General features: G+C 41.6%; 1 protein-coding gene across 1 annotated transcript in view; it reads left to right on the forward strand.

The window, feature by feature from the left end:
- The window catches only part of LOC103731132 (CUB and sushi domain-containing protein 1-like), a gene marked incomplete at its 3' end in the record, with an annotated part of 1,440,296 nt that overhangs the window by 45,402 nt on the left and 1,381,636 nt on the right, over positions 1-13,258 (forward strand). The window lies entirely within an intron of this gene.

The raw sequence follows: 13,258 nt of genomic DNA on the forward strand, positions 1-13,258 counted from the left end.
ATATACACATATATACATATATATCATATATACACATATATACATATATATCATATATACACATATATACATATTATATACACATATATGTATATGTATATTTCTAGTTTGGCTTCAATTGCTGTGAGAAACACTCTGACCAATACCAACTTGGGGAGGAAAGGGTTTATATGTCTTACATCTCCTGGGTCACATTTCATCAGGAAGCCCAAGGTAGGAGGAACTCAGGGCAGGAAACTGGAGGCAGGATTTGAAGCACAGGGCATGGAGGATCACTGCTTACTGGTTTGCTCCCCTGGCCCATGCTCACCTGCTTCCTTATACAATGCAGGACCACCTGCCCAGGACTGGAACCACCCACAATGGGATGGTCTCTCCCACATCACTCAGCAATGAAGAAAATATCCCAAAGGCATGGTCACAGGCTGGTCCAAAGGAAGAAATTCCCCAGTTGAGGCTCCGTCTACCCATGTATGTCATGTTGACAACTAAAACTTGGCAGCACACACACACACACACACACACACACACACACATACATGTTATGGAAACGGTAGAATCCAGGTCAGTCTTCTGGATGTAGGTACAAAGAACCCACCAGAGTTATTTGTAAACTAAATGTAATGCTAATCAGATAATTTTACAATATATGGGTTTTTAGCAAGAGTACAAAGGCAGTTTAGCATTAGAAAGTCTTATCTCACATTTGTCACATACTGAATAAAGTAAGGAAGGAAATTCTCACAACTTTTCTGGGAGAAGTAGGAAAGCGTGCGATAAAAAGTTTATGGTTGTTTAGAATAAAGACATCTGCAAACTAGGAACAGAAGGCAGCTTCTCTAACACGATAAATTATACCAGTGTTGCTACATGGAAAGGGTAGCTGAAATTACGTCTACAAAAATCTACAGGAAACAGTCTTCATTTATTTTCTTCTTTGAGGCAGGGTCTTCCTGTAGCCCCAACTGGCCTAGAACTCACTATATAGACCAGGCTGGTCTTGATCTCACAGAGATCCGCCTGCCTCTGCCTCCCATAGGTGCCACCATGCCTGGCCCAGGAAACAATCTTTTCTTTTTTCTTTATCTTCTCTTTTTCCTGTCTTCTTTTTTTTTTAAAAAAATGAATGTTTGTAAATTTCGTAGAATGCATCTCTGTCACATTTAGACCCCTTCCCTATCTGCACCCCACCATATCTCTCCCAGTGGATTTCATGCATTCTGTCATATATGTTAAGGCCTATCATGACAAGTTTGTGTCCCCAGATGTCTCTCATTGTGAGTCCCTCCACTGGAGCCTGGTGAACCTATCTAGCCTCATTCCCTTAAAGAAAACCAGCTCTCAGTGTGAGTCCCTCCACTGGAGCCTGGTGAACCTATCTAACCTCACTCCCTTAAAGAAAACCAGCTCCCACTCCCCGTAGTCATCTGTTCATAATAGTCCCTCAGTTAAGGCTGAGGTTTCTTCCCCTTTCCCCACGTCCACGTTAGTTTTCAGTCTGTATTGAGCTTGCCTGGCTCTTGTGCGTGCTATCACCATTGCTCTAAGTTCATATAGAGCAACTTTCCAGCCACCTGGAAAATTTGTTCTCCTTCTGGTCATCCACCACATGTGGCTCTTACAGTGTTTCCACCCCCTCTTCCACGATGGTCCCTGAGCTCTGGGTGGCAGAGGTTTGGTAGAGGAATCCTGTCCGGGGACACACTCTACAGGCTCTTATTCTCTGCACTTTGGCCAGGTGTGGCTTTCTGGGTTGATCACCTGTGGCATGAGGAAGCTTCACTGGTGAGAATTGATAGATGGGTTAGTATTCTTACTGCACCCTGTTCCACAATGTTCCCTGAGCCGTAGGTAGCGGTAGCATTATGGATGTGTCGCTTAGGGCTGGCCATCTCACAGACACTTATTCTTGGCATTTGGTCAGTTCGGAACTGTCATAGTCTCCATTTATTACAAAAAAGAAGTTTCTTTGATGAGTGGTGAGAGGTATACTTGTCTGTAAATATAAGGATGCCTATTTATAATAAAGTAAGAAATTGTGTTGGTTTAGATATATCAGAAAGGTAGGTTTTTCTCTATGTGCTATGACCTCTCCAGCCACATGCATTTGACTGTGTTTACAGTACCACACTTGCAGGCCGTATGTCCACTTAGACAGCTGTTGGTCACCCCCCAGATAAGAGTGCCGCTACTGCACCAAAAGAGGTGATTTGCTGGGACAGTTGTCATTGCATTTGTTACACTGTGAAGCCGGGTAGGATCATTGGTTGGCTTTCTGCCTTGGCTTTCTTAAGGGAAAACAGAACCCTATTTAAATGTAAGCATCAAAATGATTATATCTACCATTTCCTTTTCAAAAGAATGTATGCGCTGGGGTTGTTTTAGGGTGATCAAGGGATGACAACACAGGAAAGTTATTGGAATTATGAAAGAGAACACGAAGCCATGCCATCTTCAAGGAGATATTCTAAAGGTCATTCACACAAATTATTAAAAATATGAGCTTAGTGACCTTGCAATGATCACGTATCTGTAATTCTATTTTTTTAAAAGACCATCATTTCAAATGGCAATGGAATCTAAAGTTACTAGAAGTAAATTTTATAATACATTTACAAGGAAAATATTTAAAAAATTATAAGTGGAATTGAAAATATTATTAGTGAAATACATTGAATAAGTTCAAGATATCAGAAATTTAGAATTAGAAGTTGCAGAACATCTTAAATATACACAAAGTCAGACATTGCAGACAGCTTTACATGTGATCATTCAGTTTCAGAAATTCATCAGCTGGGCAAGGCAAAAGTATTGCAAATTTGAAGCCAGATTGGGTAATAAAGCAAGACCTTGTCTCTAAACAAACAACCTTCATTGGACGTCTGTGGATTAAGTACCATTGTATCAATGACAGCAAGCTTTCTTATCTGACACACACAAGCAGATTCAAAAGAAATTTATGAAAGAGCAAATGTTTCAACAAGGGACAAGTTGCCCGTTTTGCAAATAAGGAAGAATGACAGACTGTGGAAACTTTACAAAATATCTCTTATAAGGCTTTAGAAAGAAAAAGACCACTGCAGCAACCCAAGGACCGTGGTGGTGACTCACATGTACAGATTCAGAGACACTGCAAAATAGAAAGCCATTTCAGTAAATGGCACTAGGACTGTTTGTTTTCAAACGTAACAAACCAAGATCCCATGTTAAAACTCTTGCACATAATAATTTTAGAGAAATTTAAGCCTGAAATACGAAGTGAGGGATGTGTTTCAGTCCTTGACCCCAAAACAACTTCTTAATATTTTTTTTATTTTTATGTGTATGCGTGTATTGCTTGCATACGTATGTATACCCCTGTGTCATACAAGGCCTGCAGAGATCAGAAGAGGGCATTGGATTCTCCTGGAACTGGAGTTACAGATGGTTGTTAGCATCCATGTGGATGCTGGGACTTGAACACAGGTCCTCTGCAAGAGCAGTCAGTGCTCTTAACTGCTGAGCCATCTCTCTAGCCCAGCCCAAGAACTTTTTTAAAGTTCTTCATCTGTGATGGTAAAAATTGAAGAAAAATGCATTAATCCATTCCGTTCCTCATTCTTACATAACAGCTTACCAAGCCCTAAGTCCTTGGTTTTTGCTTTCCCGTAGTAGCCACGAGGGTCAGTGTGATGGTTTATTGTGTGCTGATCAGGAATTCCTACGTGTTAAGTTCCACTGGGCAGATGTTCATTTGTCTGGTGGCCAGTAGTATGGCATACATCTTTAATTAATTCATTTATTTGTCATGTTGTTTTGTCTCTCAAGGCAGAACTATAAACATTTCTGAATACTGTGTTTTCCCGAGTTCTATGAGGTATCTGGGCTAGTCTGATAAAAATGACAGGAAAGGGTTGGGGGTTTAGCTCAGTGGTAGAGTGCTTGCCTAGCAGGTGCAAGGCCCTGGGTTCGGTCCTCAGCTCTGAAAAAAAATGACAGGAAAGTGCGAAGATTGTATTTCACAAAGTTTGATTAAGAGAATTCATCTCAGAGGGGCTGAGTGTTTGGGGTCTTCAGTCTAGGTCAGTCACTGACAGCTTTCAGTTCCCGGAACAGCACTGCATTCTGCTCTCTGCGGGTCCTCAGCTAGGCAGGTCCGGTCCCCTCTCCCTCCTACAATCTGTGGTCTTTATCAGATGGATTAGGGATTTCCACATAACAGTTTCTGGATTTTTCTCCTTCGAAAGTGCACATCACCTCTCGTGAAAACAGCAGAGTCTGGACTGGACCGCACCCACCTTTCCACACCAGTCCGTCCTGCTGGTCAAGCGTGGCTTTGCATCTTGTTTTCTCAGAATTTTGACCTTATTTTGACTCTTCATCCCTTTCCTTTTTTTACTTCTGAAATAAAATAGCCAACAACGTCACTACCTTTCCTGCCCCAGTGCATTATCTCTTCCCACAATCAATATCCAGCCCATCTCTTCAACAACCCCTTCTGTCTGACAGTAAGAGTCTGTTTCACCTCTTTCTGGCTCTGTCTTGGCTCCAGTTTTGTTCTGAACACAGAAACTGCCAAATATCTCTTCATAAAAGGCTATTTTTATCATATGACTTTTTTGCAAAGCAGCTTACAGAGTCCTTTGTGATATCAAGGTAGATCCTTCAACTGTCTTAAGTAGATGAGCAGGAAACCAGTCTGAAGTTCCAGGGAAGATGACGTGGATGAAACTATGGAAATCACGGGCAAACGCACTTGGGATGTGAATGAGTATGTACTGTGGTGCGTATGCATGATGCCACTGGTTACAGAGAAACAGATGAGCTTGATCAGGGAGCATCTGTGCATGAACATACTGGGCAGCATCTCTTACATTTAAAGCCGTGTTTCTATTTATTTCTTGCCTGTTAATTTTATCCCTTGGGTGGAAGATATGTACGATCAAAAGCATGCTAACTTGGCAGAAATCAAATCAACCTTCTTTCAAATTTTCTAAGTTGTGGTTGGTGGACTTACAGTTCTCCATCCTCTGTTGAATCGTGTTATATCGTTCCCACCTCTCCTTGACTCAGTGAAGCCAATCTGGAGAGAAAGAGCCAATTTCTTTAGGAAGCTTCCTGACATAAACCCTCCTGATCCTGAATGCAAGATCACTAATACGCTGACCCAAATCATGACTTCCATATGGAGACCTTTGCGGAACCAACTCATGGAATGTCAGTGGCACAGGAATATTTTAACATGCTCCAAGTCCCTTCACACGTGCTGTTCACATGTCACATCCAGCTCTGCCACTTGTAGCTACAGCTCTCTTGACTGTCCATTGACGTCACAGGGCGGACCTGCGCTCATTTTTGCCTTCACCCATCAGGATGGGAAGGAAGCATAGTGCTTCTTGTTACACATTGACTACAGTGTGGTGAAAAGAAGGAGGTGCACCTTGGGATCACTTATTCATTAGAGTCATACTTCAGAAGATTTGGTGTTTTATTTTTATATATGTCTGTGTCTGGATATCTGCATATCAGTGCAATGGTCATAGACACCAGAAAGAGGTGCTAGATCCCTTGAAGCTAGAGTTACAGGGGGTTGTGAGCTGCCCCATGTGGGTGCTAAGAAGGGAATGCTGGTCCTCTAAAGGAGCAATGCACATTCTTCCCCATGGAGCATTCTCCCTGACTCACATTTTTAAGTAGTGAGAATTACCAACCCATACATCAATAGTCGGTCATTTTTAAATGATGGCTTCAATAAATATAAGTTAAAATATCAAAAATGTAGGAACATGGGTCTGGAGAGACAGCTCAGATGTTAAGAGCACTGACTGCTCTTGTAGAGGACCAGGTTCAATACCCAGCACCCACATAGCAGCTAACAACTGTCTGTAACTACGGTTCCAGAGGATCTAATGCCCTCTTCTGACTTCCACGGACATTGCATGGCACAGATACACTTACATACCTGCAGGCAATACATTTATACATGTAAAATAAAAATAAGAAAGTATTTTTTAAAAAGACTTCAAGTTCTTTATGTTTAAACTGTTTCCATGCAACACAGATGTACACAGCACACGCATCCCCCCACGGGCTTTACGTTTTCCCCCTTCTTGCCCCCACTTTGCAATGTTCCATGAGTCAGCACATTTCCTCTGCTCACCTCCCCAGACAGAGTGGTTTGCTGCTTCCTCTGAACTCACAGTTCCTGCTGACTGGCCAGTGACTCCTGTGATCCTGCAAGAACTTTATGGATACTCTATGTCAGACTGCAGGAATAACCATCTCCCCTTATTTTTTAATTTATTTATTATGTTTATTTTATGCTTATGAATGTATTGCCTGCATGTGTGTAGGTACACTGGTGTCATGCAATGCCTGCGGAGGTCGCTGGATGTAGCAGTTCATGATGCAATCACAGGACTTCCTAGGCTGCAGTAGAATTGTGATGAGTTCAAGTCCTGCCTAGACTGTATAGTGAATTCCACACTAACTTGGGCAACACAGTAGAATCCTGATTCAAAAATAAAAGCCAAACGAGAGCAACAACAAAAACATGTTAGTTTTAAATTTGATTGGGATAAAATGTTTAGGAATTTGGGGGTGTTAGCTATGAAAATAGGAAGCAAAAAGGTGTACTAATAACATTTTGAAGTGTACTAACGACACTTCAAAGTATACTGATGGCTTTTTTCTGTTTAAGTAATTTGAACAGAACAATATTTTGAATTCTGTGCATCATTTAAAACAAAAAACACATACACAGAGTTACACAGTCAAGTTACATAGACTATAAATTTAGGGCTCTCAGCATCTGTTGTATTATATTAACAGAGGAGAAGAGAAAATTGACAAAAACCTGCAAAATTGCCCCACATCTGTAGACAGCTGGTCACTGGACATCGAATGATTCTCTTTGAATTATGGCACATCATTGGGCAGTGTGGTTTTCAATTGGGGTGTATCAGGTATAGAATGTCTCAAATGTCTTAAACTAGCAGGTAAAATGGATGTTATCTCCAGCATCCTAATTTGAAACTCAAAATAATTTATTTTGAGGTCTGTACATTTCAAAAGCAAAACCCATGGCATAAAATGAGTCAAAACAGCCAGAGAATGTAGCAGGGGTTTCTTAAACACTTAACATTTTATTTGCATATCTTTGCATAAAATGTTTTAGTTGATAAATAGCTATTCAAAAACAGAGCTCAAAGATAAACTGAATTTCAATATGATAATGTCTGAGGGGACTTATCTGTTAGAATATATATATTCTAATATATCTACATATCTATATCATCTATCTATCTATCATCTATCTATCATCTATCATTTATCTACCTATCATCTGTCTATTTATCTGTCATCTATCTATATCTATCTATCTATCTATCTGTCTTTCTATCTATCTATCTATCTATCTATCATCTAGTGTCTATCTAGCATCTATCTATCTATCTATCTATCTATCTATCTATCTATCTATCTATCATCATTTATCTATCATCTATCTAATCGAGGCTGAAGAGATGGTACACACTTAAGAACTTGTACTGCTCTCTCAGATGATCCGATTTTGGTTCCCAGCACCCATGTAGGATGGCTCACAACTGCCTGTAGCTCCAACTCCTAGGGATGTGATTACTCTTGCTTTCTCTGGGTACCTGCACTCACATGCACATACACGTAATTTAAAATAAAATCTTTAAAAAAAAAATCAGTCAATTGAAAATGTGTTTTCCTCTCTCAAGATTGATGGTGCTTTCTGATACTGCTAAAATCTTACCTTTTTAAAATGCAGTTGATAAAGAGTTGTGTGGGGATGGGTACTCTTTTCTTCCTTGGTAGAGAACCACTGGTAATTGCGTTGCTCTGTGAAGTCACCATCCACCCTCCCCTCCCTTCAGCAGGAATCTCTGATTAAACTCTGAGAATCACACACCAAAAAGAGCTAAGAAATTAGGGGGGGGCATTTACTGCGGGGGAGGTTTTCAGCAGGAGAGAAACAGGGATGGGGGGCGAACAGAGGATGAGAACAACCAAATTTCAGTTTATAAATGTCCGAAACGGTCAAACAAGCAAGTTGAAACAGGGATGTTGCAATTAGCATCAAGCCATCTTCACGTTGTGGAATAAAGTAGTAGACACACGAATGGAAGGACACATCCCTGAGGCTGTGACCCTGCACCGCCTCTGGAGCTGAGCCTCTGGAGCTGAGCTGTGACACTGGAGTTCTATCATTCGAAGCTCTGCACTCCTTCCTGGCCTTATGGCACTGCCTGGGCTGTAATGACAGGTGTTACCCCTATGGATTTTTTTTCTGAGCAGAGCTGTGTACCTTCTGGCTGTCTGATTGATCTGGCAATGTGTGTGTTGTCTTGGCTGTTGGAGAACAGGGACACCTTTGAGATGTAATTGAGAATGTATCTCTGATAAGCTTTGCTGGAAACCATGGGCAGCTCTGACTTCCAGGAACCAGTGGATGCTCTCTAGGTCCTGTGCCCCGTAGCACCTGAGGGTTCCTTTCCAGGGAGAGCAGGCACAAGGGCCACACAGGCTGACAAGATGTTTTCAAGTCAACTCAATCAAAGATCCCACTTATCAAGTAATAGGACATCTAAGTCCCTGTGGTTCAGCTATGGCTTCCACTTAATTCACGTGTTTAAAGTGCAATTGAGTGAAAGCAGATTATCAGATAACTCAGTTAAGAGCCCCTGGGTGTTTTTCACTCAAGGGCCTCTTACCAGTGTTGTCCTCATCAAATGTTCTCAATATGTTGACCAAGATAATCCTCTTAGTATGAAAATAGTTCTCTTAAGCGCTGGCTCTTCAGTCTCTCTGAGCGGTCACAATCGGAAGCCCTCCTTTCTGCCACACCTCCTCTGAAAACATTTGCAATGTGTGGTCTTTAAATCAATTATTTGCAGTTGATAAATAAGCAACCACGTGGGACTGTCCTTATACTCCTATCTCTTATGGAGAACATTTAAAACCTCTATAGTGTATTTTTTGCATTTGCTTATATAAGCATCATACTGTACAAGAGGTGACTTGAACTTGCTTGGCTAATTTTGACCTGCCTCCCTGCATTACGTAACCTCCAGCCTCATCACCTTTCTGCCTTGGCTCTTTTATAGTTCACCTACCAATGACAAGCAATACTTGCCTTTCTGTGCCTGAGTTATTTCATTAAATCTAACTTCTGTTAAGCTAATCCACTTTGTTGCAAATGATGGGGTTTCCTTCCTTTTCAATGCTGATTTAATTACATTCTGTGTGTTTCCATTTCTTTATTTTCTCACCCACCGATGGACAACTAGATCTATTCTTCTTCATTATGAAAATGAACTGTAGTGGATGACAGGGTACAGAAGTCACTCTAACACCTGACTTCGGAGTGAACGTCAGTCACCCTAACACCCGACTTCGGAGTGAACGTCAGTCATCCTAACACCCGACTTCAGAGTGAACGTCAGCACGCGGGAGTTGCTTACCACATAGACTTCATTGCCTTTGTCTGTTTGCAGCTGTGAGGTGGCTGGATAACATGGCGGTTCCATTTTAAATTTTCTGTGGCACGGCATACCATTTTGATAAGGGATCCTGAACTTACCTTCCCACCAAGAATAGAGAAGGGGCTCCTTTATCCCCCAAAAAAGTTAAAAAAAAAAGAGTAGAAAACCATACTGTCAGATGGAGACACTTCTGCACAGCAGAGAAAGCAATCCACTGGGGAAGGAGCAGCCTGCAAAGGAGAAAATATTTGTGATCTGTGTATCTTATGAGAAGTTCATTTTAAGGGACACAGACAGAACAGCGATCAGAAAGTAGGAAATGACCACACTGCACAGGCGTTTATCCAACAGACAAACAAGTGGCCAACAGATGCCTGAGATAGTGTTCAAAACCATCCATCACAAATCCACAGTGAGGTTCATTTCATACCTCTCAGGCCAGATATGCTGCTGCTGGGGAGTCTCTGCCACTAAAGTGCTTTCTGCACAAGCCTGAGGACTAGACTTGGGTCCATGTAGAAGCTGTGTGTGTAGAAGCTGATGTAGTGTGTGGGTCTGAGTTCCTGTGTGGGGAGTAGAAACAGGAAGAGCCCTGGAGATTATCAGGGAGCCATTCGAGACAAATCAGCAAGCTCCAGGTTCAATGAGACAACCTGAACTTTGATCTGCACATGAACACAGATGTTCACACACACGTGAACCCAGGCACATATGTCACACAGACAGGCTTGTTCACACACGCACATATACATGGCTGTTATGAAAAGGAGCAAAGGTGTGTTCTCCTGCAACCCACCTGCAGGAACCTCAGGTCCCAAGCTGCAGGTCTGTTTGTTCATGTGGTTCACATGCCCCTGTCTGTGTACAGACAGGGGCTCCTATACACCGGGGCCTTAGGAGAACCAGGGATGTGTGTGAACTTGGCCCCTGGGAGCTCTTCAGGCCCCTTCACAGTGAGCCGTGTTTTGGAGCATTTTCATATGTCACGTGTCTTATCAAAGATCGGCCATTTTGCATTTATCACTTGCTCTTGGAAAATGGGTATGTTTTGTGAATTTTTATAATCCTAGGATAGCTGCACAAATATTATGTAGTTATTAAGATTTATAATTCATGAACACTGTGTTTTTCCTCCCCCCAAACTTCTCACTACTTAGAGACCAATAAAAACAATCTTGAAAAACCATTGAAAAGTTTACTAGTCTGGTATTTACAGAGCTCCTCTAGCAGCCAAAAAAGCACAGTAATAATAATAATGCCTGGTTTTACATCTCTCTGCCGTTCACATTGTTACGTTTTGAGTGGGGCTCTGTTATTACCCCCAAATTATTTGTTGCTACTTGAAAGCTGTAAAAGTTTACTCGTTTGAAAATTTATACTTTTTGCTTGACTAACATTCTGAGTATTTTTTTATAAAAGCAGTTCTGTGGAGAAGAAGTTACAAATGTTAGTAGAGCTACTTAAAATGCTTAAAAATGGGTTAAGAAATTTTTAAAACTTTAGAAAGGGAGATAGAGATAGTGAGTCCTTGAGGAGACGAAATCATCATAGAGCAGTTGTAGTGTTTGTTCATGGTTTTCTACACTGACTGTGGTTTTACATTCCTGGAGTTTATATTGCTTGTGTGTGTTTGTGTATGTGTGTGTGCATGCTTCTGTATTTGTGTGTCTGTGTATGTATGCCTCTATGTGTGTATGTACATGTGTGTGCTCTTGTGTGTGTTTGTGTGTGTGTGTGCATGCTTCTGTATTTGTGTGTCTGTGTATGTATGCCTCTATGTGTGTATGTGCGTGTGTGTGCTGGTGTTTGTGTGTGTGTGTGCATTCTTCTGTATTTGTGTGTCTGTGTATGTATGCCTCTATGTGTGTATGTGCGTGTGTGTGCTGGTGTTTGTGTGTGTGTGTGCATTCTTCTGTATTTGTGTGTCTGTGTATGTATGCCTCTATGTGTGTATGTGCATGTGTGTGCACGTGTGTGTGTGTGTGTATGCTTCTGTATTTGTGTGTGTGTATGTATGCCTCTATGTGTGTATGTGCATGTGTGTGCACGTGTGTGTGTATGCTTCTGAATTTGTGTGTCTGTGTATGTATCCCTCTATGTGTGTATGTACATGTGTGTCCACGTGTGTGTGTGTGTATGCTTCTGAATTTGTGTGTCTGTGTATGTATCCCTCTATGTGTGTATGTACATGTGTGTCCACGTGTGTGTGTGTGTATGCTTCTGAATTTGTGTGTCTGTGTATGTATCCCTCTATGTGTGTATGTACATGTGTGTCCACGTGTGTGTGTGTGTATGCTTCTGAATTTGTGTGTCTGTGTATGTATCCCTCTATGTGTGTATGTACATGTGTGTCCACGTGTGTGTGTGTGTATGCTTCTGAATTTGTGTGTCTGTGTATGTATCCCTCTATGTGTGTATGTACATGTGTGTCCACGTGTGTGTGTGTGTATGCTTCTGAATTTGTGTGTCTGTGTATGTATCCCTCTATGTGTGTATGTACATGTGTGTCCACGTGTGTGTGTGTGTATGCTTCTGAATTTGTGTGTCTGTGTATGTATCCCTCTATGTGTGTATGTACATGTGTGTCCACGTGTGTGTGTGTGTATGCTTCTGAATTTGTGTGTCTGTGTATGTATCCCTCTATGTGTGTATGTACATGTGTGTCCACGTGTGTGTGTGTGTATGCTTCTGAATTTGTGTGTCTGTGTATGTATCCCTCTATGTGTGTATGTACATGTGTGTCCACGTGTGTGTGTGTGTATGCTTCTGAATTTGTGTGTCTGTGTATGTATCCCTCTATGTGTGTATGTACATGTGTGTCCACGTGTGTGTGTGTGTATGCTTCTGAATTTGTGTGTCTGTGTATGTATCCCTCTATGTGTGTATGTACATGTGTGTCCACGTGTGTGTGTGTGTATGCTTCTGAATTTGTGTGTCTGTGTATGTATCCCTCTATGTGTGTATGTACATGTGTGTCCACGTGTGTGTGTGTGTATGCTTCTGAATTTGTGTGTCTGTGTATGTATCCCTCTATGTGTGTATGTACATGTGTGTCCACGTGTGTGTGTGTGTATGCTTCTGAATTTGTGTGTCTGTGTATGTATCCCTCTATGTGTGTATGTACATGTGTGTCCACGTGTGTGTGTGTGTATGCTTCTGAATTTGTGTGTCTGTGTATGTATCCCTCTATGTGTGTATGTACATGTGTGTCCACGTGTGTGTGTGTGTATGCTTCTGAATTTGTGTGTCTGTGTATGTATCCCTCTATGTGTGTATGTACATGTGTGTCCACGTGTGTGTGTGTGTATGCTTCTGAATTTGTGTGTCTGTGTATGTATCCCTCTATGTGTGTATGTACATGTGTGTCCACGTGTGTGTGTGTGTATGCTTCTGAATTTGTGTGTCTGTGTATGTATCCCTCTATGTGTGTATGTACATGTGTGTCCACGTGTGTGTGTGTGTATGCTTCTGAATTTGTGTGTCTGTGTATGTATCCCTCTATGTGTGTATGTACATGTGTGTCCACGTGTGTGTGTGTGTGTGTATGCTTCTGTATTTGTGTGTCTGTGCATGTATGCCTCTATGTGTGTATGTGCATGTGTGTGCACCTGTGTGTGTGTGTGTGCTTCTGTATTTGTGTGTCTGTGTATGTATGCCTCTATGTGTGTATGTACATGTGTGTGCACGTGTGTGCGTTTGTGTGTGTGTGTGCATCTGTATTTGTGTGTCTGTGCATGTATGCCTCTATGTGTGTCTGTACATGTGTG

The sequence above is a fragment of the Nannospalax galili genome, unplaced genomic scaffold, assembly GCF_000622305.1.
Source record: "Nannospalax galili isolate Female #2095 unplaced genomic scaffold, S.galili_v1.0 scaffold1234, whole genome shotgun sequence".
NCBI classification, from domain to species: domain Eukaryota; kingdom Metazoa; phylum Chordata; class Mammalia; order Rodentia; family Spalacidae; genus Nannospalax; species Nannospalax galili.